Source organism: Heterodontus francisci, chromosome 17, assembly GCF_036365525.1.
Source record: "Heterodontus francisci isolate sHetFra1 chromosome 17, sHetFra1.hap1, whole genome shotgun sequence".
In the NCBI taxonomy this organism is placed as follows: Eukaryota; Metazoa; Chordata; class Chondrichthyes; order Heterodontiformes; family Heterodontidae; genus Heterodontus; species Heterodontus francisci.
In genome coordinates this window covers 96,901,822-96,914,096 of record NC_090387.1, presented here as the reverse complement: position 1 = coordinate 96,914,096, position 12,275 = coordinate 96,901,822, and the positions used below count along the sequence as shown (strand labels likewise).

At 41.8% G+C, this 12,275-nt stretch overlaps 1 protein-coding gene across 5 annotated transcripts in view; it reads right to left on the bottom strand.

The window, feature by feature from the left end:
* LOC137379127 (adhesion G protein-coupled receptor G3-like) overlaps positions 1-12,275 on the bottom strand; it is a 269,576-nt gene that overhangs the window by 23,372 nt on the left and 233,929 nt on the right. The window lies entirely within an intron of this gene.

Genomic DNA, 12,275 nt, shown 5'->3' with positions numbered 1-12,275 from the left:
AACCAATTTGCTTGAGTTTTTTGATGAGGTAACAGAGAGGGTTGATGAGGGTCAAGCAGTTGCCATGGTGTATGTGGACTTCCTCACCCTCCAATAAGACCCTAGGCTTTGCCCCAGCCCTCCCCCGAGTTTTCTCCATCTCCAGTCCTTTGCTCTCAGAGAGCCCCTGGTTGCCTTCCTCCCTAGTCTGCACCCCTCCTCTTCCTCTTCCCTCCCACTCTCCCCCCAGTTTCCCCCCAATTCCCCCTGTTCCTGATCCCAGCAGCTCCCCCTCACACAATGTGGGAGGCTGACTGAATCGCCCTTCGCTCCTTGCCACCAGTCCCCTGGAGATTGCTGGGCCCAAACCCGAGACAGAATCCCTGCTCTGCTCTCACTCCCACGCCCACTCCACTCCCCAATGCTCACCCCACACACCCGCTCTCCCCCACGCTCTGTCCTCTGGCCCTGTTCTGCACTCAGGGAAGCAGTCCATGCACACTGGAGGGAACATTTCGAAGAACTCCTCAACTGAGACTCTGTCTTCAACTTCAATGTCCTCAATTCCACCTGTCAATGCTCTATCCAGCGAAATCTTGATGTTACTCCAGTCCAGAGTGAGGTTGGAAAAGCCATTCAGGAGCTGAACAAGGCCTCCACAGCAGACACATTCCCTTTCACAATCCTCCACAGCAGACACGTTCCCTTTCAAAATCTTCTACAACAGACACATTCCCTTTCGAAATCCTCCACAACAGACACATTCCCTTTTGAAATCCTCTACAACAGACACATTCCCTTTTGAAATCCTCTACTGTAGACACATTCCCTTTTGAAATCCTCTACAACAGACACATTCCCTTTCGAAATCATCTACAACAGACACATTCCCATTCAAAATCCTCTACAACAGACACATTCCCATTCAAAATCCTCTACAACAGACACATTCCCTTTCGAAATCCTCCACAACAGTAACATTCCCTTTTGAAACCCTGAAACAACAGACACATTCCCTTTCGAAATCCTCTACAACAGACACATCCCCTTTCGAAATCATCTACAACAGACACATTCCCTTTCGAAATCCTCCACAACAGACAGATTCCCTTTCGAAATCCTCTACAACAGACACATTCCCTTTCGAAATCATCTACAACAGACACATTCCCTTTCGAAATCCTCGACAACAGAAACATTCCCTTTCGAAATCCTCTACAACAGACACATTCCCTTTCGAAATCCTCCACAACAGACACATTCCCTTTCGCAATCCTCTACAACAGACAGATTCCCTTTCGAAATCCTCTGCAGCAGACACATTCCCTTTTGAAATCCTCCACAACAGACACATTCCCTTTCGAAATCCTCCACAACAGACACATTCCCTTTCGCAATCCTCGACAACAGACAGATTCCCTTTCGAAATCCTCACAACAGACACATTCCCTTTTCGCAATCCTCTGCAGCAGACACATTCCCTTTCAAAACCTTCTACAACAGACACATTCCCTTTCAAAATCTTCTACAACAGACACATTTCCTTTCGAAATCCTCTACAACAGACACATTCCCTTTTGAAATCCTGAAACAACAGACACATTCCCTTTCAAAATCTTCTACAACAGACACATTCCCTTTCAAAATCTTCTACAACAGACACATTCCCTTTCGAAATCCTCCACAACAGACACAGTCCCTTTCTAAATCCTCTACAACAGACACATTCCCTTTTGAAATCCTGAAACAACAGACACATTCCCTTTCAAAATCTTCTACAACAGACACATTCCCTTTCAAAATCCTCTACAACAGACAAATTCCCTTTCGAAATCCTCTACAACAGACACATTCCCTTTCGAAATCCTCTACAACAGACACATTCCCTTTCGAAATCCTCCACAGCAGACACATTCCCTTTCAAAATCTTCCACAACAGACACATTCCCTTTTGAAATCCTCTACAACAGACACATTCCCTTTCGAAATCCTCTACAACAGACACATTCCCTTTCAAAATCCTCCACAGCAGACACATTCCCTTTCAAAATCCTCCACAGCAGACACATTCCCCTTCAAAATCTTCTACAACAGACATATTCCCTTTCGAAATCCTCGACAACAGACACATTCCCTTTTGAAATCCTCTACAACAGACACATTCCCTTTTGAAATCCTCTACAACAGACACATTCCCTTTCGAAATCCTCTACAACAGACACATTCCCATTCAAAATCCTCGACAACAGACACATTCCCATTCAAAATCCTCTACAACAGACACATTCCCTTTTGAAATCCTCTACAACAGACACATTCCCTTTCAAGTTCCTCCACAAAAGACACATTCCCTTTTGAAATCCTCTACAACAGACACATTCCCTTTCAAATTCCTCCACAAAAGACACATTCCCTTTTGAAATCCTCCACAACAGACACATACCCTTTTGAAATCCTCTACAACAGACACATTCCCTTATCGAAATCCTCCACAACAGACACATTCCCTTTTGAAATCCTCTACAACAGACACATTCCCTTTCAAATTCCTCCACAAGAGACACATTCCCTTTTGAAATCCTCTACAACAGACACATTCCCTTTCAAATTCCTCCACAAAAGACACATTCCCTTTTGAAATCCTCCACAACAGACACATTCCCTTTTGAAATCCTCTACAACAGACACATTCCCTTTCGAAATCCTCTACAACAAACACTTTCCCTTTTGAAATCCTCTACAACAGACACATTCCCTTTTGAAATCCACTAAAACAGACACATTCCCTTTTGAAATCCTCTACAACAGACACAGTCCCTTTCGAAATCCTCCACAACAGACACATTCCCTTTCGAAATCCTCTGCAACAAACACTTTCCCTTTTGAAATCCTCTACAACAGACACATTCCCTTTTGAAATCCTCTGCAACAGACACATTCCCTTTCGAAATCCTCCACAACAGACACATTCCCTTTTGAAATCCTTTACAACAGACACATTCCCTTCCGAAATCCTCCACAACAGACACTTTCCCTTTTGAAATCCTCCACAACAGACACATTCCCTGTTGAAATCCTCTACAACAGACACATTCCCTTTTGAAATCCTCTACAACAGACACATTCCCTTTCACAATCCTCTACAACAGACACATTCCCTTTCGAAATCCTCTACAACAGACACATTCCCTTTTGAAATCCTCCACAACAGACACATTCCCTTTTGAAATCCTCTACAACAGACACATTCCCTTTCGAAATCCTCCACAACAGTAACATTCCCTTTTGAAACCCTGAAACAACAGACACATTCCCTTTCGAAATCCTCTACAACAGACACATTCCCTTTCGAAATCCTCTACAACAGACACATTCCCATTCAAAATCTTCTACAACAGACACATTTCCTTTCGAAATCCTCAACAACAGACACATTCCCTTTTGAAATCCTGAAACAACAGACACATTCCCTTTCAAAATCTTCTACAACAGACACATTCCCTTTCAAAATCTTCTACAACAGACACATTCCCTTTCGAAATCCTCCACAACAGACACAGTCCCTTTCTAAATCCTCTACAACAGACACATTCCCTTTTGAAATCCTGAAACAACAGACACATTCCCTTTCAAAATCTTCTACAACAGACACATTCCCTTTCAAAATCCTCTACAACAGACACATTCCCTTTCGAAATCCTCTACAACAGACACATTCCCTTTCGAAATCCTCTACAACAGACACATTCCCTTTCGAAATCCTCCACAGCAGACACATTCCCTTTCAAAATCTTCCACAACAGACACATTCCCTTTTTAAATCCTCTACAACAGACACATTCCCTTTCGAAATCCTCTACAACAGACACATTCCCTTTCAAAATACTCCACAGCAGACACATTCCCTTTCAAAATCCTCCACAGCAGACACATTCCCCTTCAAAATCTTCTACAACAGACATATTCCCTTTCGAAATCCTCGACAACAGACACATTCCCTTTTGAAATCCTCTACAACAGACACATTCCCTTTTGAAATCCTCTACAACAGACACATTCCCTTTCGAAATCCTCTACAACAGACACATTCCCATTCAAAATCCTCGACAACAGACACATTCCCATTCAAAATCCTCTACAACAGACACATTCCCTTTTGAAATCCTCTACAACAGACACATTCCCTTTCAAGTTCCTCCACAAAAGACACATTCCCTTTTGAAATCCTCTACAACAGACACATTCCCTTTCAAATTCCTCCACAAAAGACACATTCCCTTTTGAAATCCTCCACAACAGACACATACCCTTTTGAAATCCTCTACAACAGACACATTCCCTTATCGAAATCCTCCACAACAGACACATTCCCTTTTGAAATCCTCTACAACAGACACATTCCCTTTCAAATTCCTCCACAAGAGACACATTCCCTTTTGAAATCCTCTACAACAGACACATTCCCTTTCAAATTCCTCCACAAAAGACACATTCCCTTTTGAAATCCTCCACAACAGACACATTCCCTTTTGAAATCCTCTACAACAGACACATTCCCTTTCGAAATCCTCTACAACAAACACTTTCCCTTTTGAAATCCTCTACAACAGACACATTCCCTTTTGAAATCCACTAAAACAGACACATTCCCTTTTGAAATCCTCTACAACAGACACAGTCCCTTTCGAAATCCTCCACAACAGACACATTCCCTTTCGAAATCCTCTGCAACAAACACATTCCCTTTTGAAATCCTCTACAACAGACACATTCCCTTTTGAAATCCTCTGCAACAGACACATTCCCTTTCGAAATCCTCCACAACAGACACATTCCCTTTTGAAATCCTTTACAACAGACACATTCCCTTCTGAAATCCTCCACAACAGACACTTTCCCTTTTGAAATCCTCCACAACAGACACATTCCCTGTTGAAATCCTCTACAACAGACACATTCCCTTTTGAAATCCTGAAACAACAGACACATTCCCTTTTGAAATCCTCTACAACAGACACATTCCCTTTCGAAATCCTCTACAACAGACACATTCCCTTTTGAAATCCTCCACAACAGACACATTCCCTTTTGAAATCTTCTACAACAGACACATTCCCTTTCGAAATCCTCCACAACAGTAACATTCCCTTTTGAAACCCTGAAACAACAGACACATTCCCTTTCGAAATCCTCTACAACAGACACATTCCCTTTCGAAATCCTCTACAACAGACACATTCCCATTCAAAATCCTCTACAACAGACAAATTCCAATTCAAAATCCTCTACAACAGACACATTCCCTTTCGAAATCCTCCACAACAGTAACATTCCCTTTTGAAACCCTGAAACAACAGACACATTCCCTTTATAAATCCTCTACAACAGACACATCCCCTTTCGAAATCATCTACAACAGACACATTCCCTTTCGAAATCCTCCACAACAGACAGATTCCCTTTCGAAATCCTCTACAACAGACACATTCCCTTTCGAAATCATCTACAACAGACACATTCCCTTTCGAAATCCTCGACAACAGAAACATTCCCTTTCGAAATCCTCTACAACAGACACATTCCCTTTCGAAATCCTCCACAACAGACACATTCACTTTCGCAATCCTCTACAACAGACGGATTCCCTTTCGAAATCCTCTGCAGCAGACACATTCCCTTTTGAAATCCTCCACAACAGACACATTCCCTTTCGAAATCCTCCACAACAGACACATTCCCTTTCGCAATCCTCGACAACAGACAGATTCCCTTTCGAAATCCTCACAACAGACACATTCCCTTTTCGCAATCGTCTGCAGCAGACACATTCCCTTTCAAAACCTTCTACAACAGACACATTCCCTTTCAAAATCTTCTACAACAGACACATTCCCTTTCGAAATCCTCTACAACAGACGCATTCCCTTTCGAAATCCTCTACAACAGACACATTCCCTTTTGAAATCCTGAAACAACAGACACATTCCCTTTCAAAATCTTCTACAACAGACACATTCCCTTTCAAAATCTTCTACAACAGACACATTCCCTTTCGAAATCCTCCACAACAGACACATTCCCTTTCTAAATCCTCTACAACAGACACATTCCCTTTTGAAATCCTGAAACAACAGACACATTCCCTTTCAAAATCCTCTACAACAGACACATTCCCTTTTGAAATCCTGAAACAACAGACACATTCCCTTTCAAAATCTTCTACAACAGACACATTCCCTTTCGAAATCCTTTACAACAGACACATTCCCTTTCGAAATCCTCTACAACAGACACATTCCCTTTCGAAATCCTCTACAACAGACACATTCCCTTTCGAAATCCTCCACAGCAGACACATTCCCTTTCAAAATCTTCTACAACAGACACATTCCCTTTCGAAATCCTCTACAACAGACACATTCCCTTTCGAAATCCTCTACAACAGACACATTCCCTTTCAAAATCCTCCACAGCAGACACATTCCCTTTCAAAATCCTCCACAGCAGACACATTCCCCTTCAAAATCTTCGACAACAGACATATTCCCTTTCGAAATCCTCGACAACAGACACATTCCCTTTTGAAATCCTCTACAACAGACACATTCCCTTTCGAAATCCTCTACAACAGACACATTCCCATTCAAAATCCTCTACAACAGACACATTCCCATTCAAAATCCTCTACAACAGACACATTCCCTTTCGAAATCCTCCACAACAGACACATTCCCTTTTCGCAATCCTCTACAACAGACACATTCCCTTTTGAAATCCTCTACAACAGACACATTCCCTTTTGAAAACTTCTACAACAGACAAATTCCCTTTCGAAATCCTCCACAACAGACACATTCCCTTTTGAAATCGTCTACAACAGACACATTCCCTTTCAAGTTCCTCCACAAAAGTCACATTCCCTTTTGAAATCCTCTACAACAGACACATTCCCTTTCAAATTCCTCCACAAAAGACACATTCCCTTTTGAAATCCTCCACAACAGACACATACCCTTTTGAAATCCTCTACAACAGACACATTCCCTTATCGAAATCCTCCACAACAGACACATTCCCTTTTGAAATCCTCTACAACAGACACATTCCCTTTCAAGTTCCTCCACAAAAGTCACATTCCCTTTTGAAATCCTCTACAACAGACACATTCCCTTTCAAATTCCTCCACAAAAGACACATTCCCTTTTGAAATCCTCCACAACAGACACATACCCTTTTGAAATCCTCTACAACAGACACATTCCCTTATCGAAATCCTCCACAACAGACACATTCCCTTTTGAAATCCTCTACAACAGACACATTCCCTTTCAAATTCCTCCACAAGAGACACATTCCCTTTTGAAATCCTCCACAACAGACACATTCCCTTTCAAATTCCTCCACAAAAGACACATTCCCTTTTGAAATCCTCCACAACAGACACATTCCCTTTTGAAATCCTCTACAACAGACACATTCCCTTTCGAAATCCTCTACAACAAACACTTTCCCTTTTGAAATCCTCTACAACAGACACATTCCCTTTTGAAATCCACTAAAACAGACACATTCCCTTTTGAAATCCTCTACAACAGACACAGTCCCTTTCGAAATCCTCCACAACAGACACATTCCCTTTCGAAATCCTCTGCAACAAACACTTTCCCTTTTGAAATCCTCTCCAACAGACACATTCCCTTTTGAAATCCTCTGCAACAGACACATTCCCTTTCGAAATCCTCCACAACAGACACATTCCCTTTTGAAATCCTTTACAGCAGACACATTCCCTTCCGAAATCCTCCACAACAGACACTTTCCCTTTTGAAATCCTCCACAACAGACACATTCCCTGTTGAAATCCTCTACAACAGACACATTCCCTTTTGAAATCATCTACAACAGACACATTCCCTTTCACAATCCTCTACAACAGACACATTCCCTTTCGAAATCCTCTACAACAGACACATTCCCTTTTGAAATCCTCCACAACAGACACATTCCCTATTGAAATCCTCTACAACAGACACATTCCCTTTCTAAATCCTCCACAACAGTAACATTCCCTTTTGAAACCCTGAAACAACAGACACATTCCCTTTCGAAATCCTCTACAACAGACACATTCCCTTTCGAAATCCTCTACAACAGACACATTCCCATTCAAAATCCTCTACAACAGACACATTCCCATTCAAAATCCTCTACAACAGACACATTCCCTTTCGAAATCCTCCACAACAGTAACATTCCCTTTTGAAACCCTGAAACAACAGACACATTCCCTTTCGAAATCCTCTACAACAGACACATCCCCTTTCGAAATCATCTACAACAGACACATTCCCTTTCGAAATCCTCCACAACAGACAGATTCCCTTTCGAAATCCTCTACAACAGACACATTCCCTTTCGAAATCATCTACAACAGACACATTCCCTTTCGAAATCCTCGACAACAGAAACATTCCCTTTCGAAATCCTCTACAACAGACACATTCCCTTTCGAAATCCTCCACAACAGACACATTCCCTTTCGCAATCCTCTACAACAGACAGATTCCCTTTCGAAATCCTCTGCAGCAGACACATTCCCTTTTGAAATCCTCCACAACAGACACATTCCCTTTCGAAATCCTCCACAACAGACACATTCCCTTTCGCAGTCCTCGACAACAGACAGATTCCCTTTCGAAATCCTCACAACAGACACATTCCCTTTTCGCAATCCTCTGCAGCAGACACATTCCCTTTCAAAACCTTCTACAACAGACACATTCCCTTTCAAAATCTTCTACAACAGACACATTCCCTTTCGAAATCCTCTACAACAGACGCATTCCCTTTCGAAATCCTCTACAACAGACACATTCCCTTTTGAAATCCTGAAACAACAGACACATTCCCTTTCAAAATCTTCTACAACAGACACATTCCCTTTCAAAATCTTCTACAACAGACACATTCCTTTTCGAAATCCTCCACAACAGACACATTCCCTTTCTAAATCCTCTACAACAGACACATTCCCTTTTGAAATCCTGAAACAACAGACACATTCCCTTTCAAAATCTTCTACAACAGACACATTCCCTTTCAAAATCCTCTACAACAGACACATTCCCTTTTGAAATCCTGAAACAACAGACACATTCCCTTTCAAAATCTTCTACAACAGACACATTCCCTTTCGAAATCCTCTACAACAGACACATTCCCTTTCGAAATCCTCTACAACAGACACATTCCCTTTCGAAATCCTCTACAACAGACACATTCCCTTTCGAAATCCTCCACAGCAGACACATTCCCTTTCAAAATCTTCTACAACAGACACATTCCCTTTCGAAATCCTCTACAACAGACACATTCCCTTTCAAAATCCTCCACAGCAGACACATTCCCTTTCAAAATCCTCCACAGCAGACAGATTCCCCTTCAAAACCTTCTACAACAGACATATTCCCTTTCGAAATCCTCGACAACAGACACATTCCCTTTTGAAATCCTCTACAACAGACACATTCCCTTTTGAAATCCTCTACAACAGACACATTCCCTTTCGAAATCCTCTACAACAGACACATTCCCATTCAAAATCCTCTACAACAGACACATTCCCATTCAAAATCCTCTACAACAGACACATTCCCTTTCGAAATCCTCCACAACAGACACATTCCCTTTTGAAATCGTCTACAACAGACACATTCCCTTTCGCAATCCTCGACAACAGACACATTCCCTTTTGAAATCCTCTACAACAGACACATTCCCTTTCAAGTTCCTCCACAAAAGACACATTCGCTTTTGAAATCATCTAAAACAGACACATTCCCTTTCAAATTCCTCCACAAAAGACACATTCCCTTTTGAAATCCTCCACAACAGACACATACCCTTTTGAAATCCTCTGCAACAGACACATTCCCTTATCGAAATCCTCTACAACAGACACATTCCCTTTTGAAATCCTCTACAACAGACACATTCCCTTTCAAATTCCTCCACAAGAGACACATTCCCTTTTGAAATCCTCTACAACAGACACATTCCCTTTCAAATTCCTCCACAAAAGACACATTCCCTTTTGAAATCCTCCACAACAGACACATTCCCTTTTGAAATCCTCTACAACAGACACATTCCCTTTCAAAATCCTCTACAACAAACACTTTCCCTTTTGAAATCCTCTACAACAGACACATTCCCTTTTGAAATCCACTAAAACAGACACATTCCCTTTTGAAATCCTCTACAACAGACACAGTCCCTTTCGAAATCCTCCACAACAGACACATTCCCTTTCGAAATCCTCTGCAACAAACACTTTCCCTTTTGAAATCCTCTACAACAGACACATTCCCTTTTGAAATCCTCTGCAACAGACACATTCCCTTTCGAAATCCTCCACAACAGACACATTCCCTTTTGAAATCCTTTACAACAGACACATTCCCTTCCGAAATCCTCCACAACAGACACTTTCCCTTTTGAAATCCTCCACAACAGACACATTCCCTGTTGAAATCCTCTACAACAGACACATTCCCTTTTGAAATCCTCTACAACAGACACATTCCCTTTCACAATCCTCTACAACAGACACATTCCCTTTCGAAATCCTCTACAACAGACACATTCCCTTTTGAAATCCTCCACAACAGACACATTCCCTTTTGAAATCCTCTACAACAGACACATTCCCTTTTGAAATCCTCTACAACAGACACATTCCCTTTTGAAATCCTCTACAACAGACACATTCCCTTTCACAATCCTCTACAACAGACACAGTCCCTTTCACAATCCTCCACAACAGACACATTCCCTTCTGAAATCCTCCACAACAGACACATTCCCTTTCGAAATCCTCCACAACAGACACATTCCCTTTCTCTATCCTCGACAACACACACATTCCCTTTCGCAATCCTCTACAACAGACACATTCCCTTTCGAAATCCTCCACAACAGACACATTCCCTTTTGAAATCCTCCACAACAGACACATTCCCTTCCGAAATCCTCCACAACAGACACATTCCCTTTCGAAATCTTCGACAACAGACACATTCCCTTTCGAAATCCTCCACAACAGACACATTCCCTTTTGAAATCCTCTACAACAGACACATTCCCTTTTGAAATCCTCTACAACAGAAACATTCCCTTTCGAAATCCTCTACAACAGACACATTCCCTTTTGAAATCCTCTACAACAGACACATTCCCTTTTGAAATCCTCTACAACAGAAACATTCCCTTTTGAAATCCTCTACAACAGACACATTCCCTTTTGAAATCCTCTACAACAGACACATTCCCTTTTGAAATCCTCTACAACAGACACATTCCCTTTTGAAATCCTCTACAACAGACACATTCCCTTTTGAAATCCTCTACAACAGACACATTCCCTTTCACAATCCTCCACAACAGACACATTCCCTTCTGAAATCCTCCACAACAGACACATTCCCTTTCGAAATCCTCCACAACAGACACATTCCCTTTCTCTATCCTCGACAACACACACATTCCCTTTCGCAATCCTCTACAGCAGACACATTCCCTTCCGAAATCCTCCACAACAGACAGTTTCCCTTTAGAAATCCTCTACAACAGACACATTCCCTTTCGAAATCCTCCACAACAGACACATTCCCTTTTGAAATCCTTTACAACAGACACATTCCCTTCCGAAATCCTCCACAACAGACACATTCCCTTTCGAAATCTTCGACAACAGACACATTCCCTTTCGAAATCCTCCACAACAGACACATTCCCTTTTGAAATCCTCTACAACAGAAACATTCCCTTTTGAAATCCTCTACAACAGACACTTTCCCTTTTGAAATCCTCTACAACAGACACATTCCCTTTTGAAATCCTCTACAACAGACACATTCCCTTTTGAAATCCTCTACAACAGACACATTCCCTTCCGAAATCCTCTACAAATGACACTTTCCCTTTGGAAATCCTCCACAACAGACACATTCCCTTGCTCTATCCTCTACAACACACACATTCCCTTTCGCAATCCTCGACAGCAGACACATTCCCTTCCGAAATCCTCTACAACAGACACATTCCCTTTTGAAATCCTCTACAACAGACACATTCCCTTTCGAAATCCTCTACAACAGACACATTCCCTTTCGAAATCCTCCACAACAGACAGGTTCCCTTTCGAAATTCTCTACAACAGACACATTCCCTTTCGAAATCATCTACAACAGACACATTCCCTTTCGAAATCCTCGACAACAGAAACATTCCCTTTC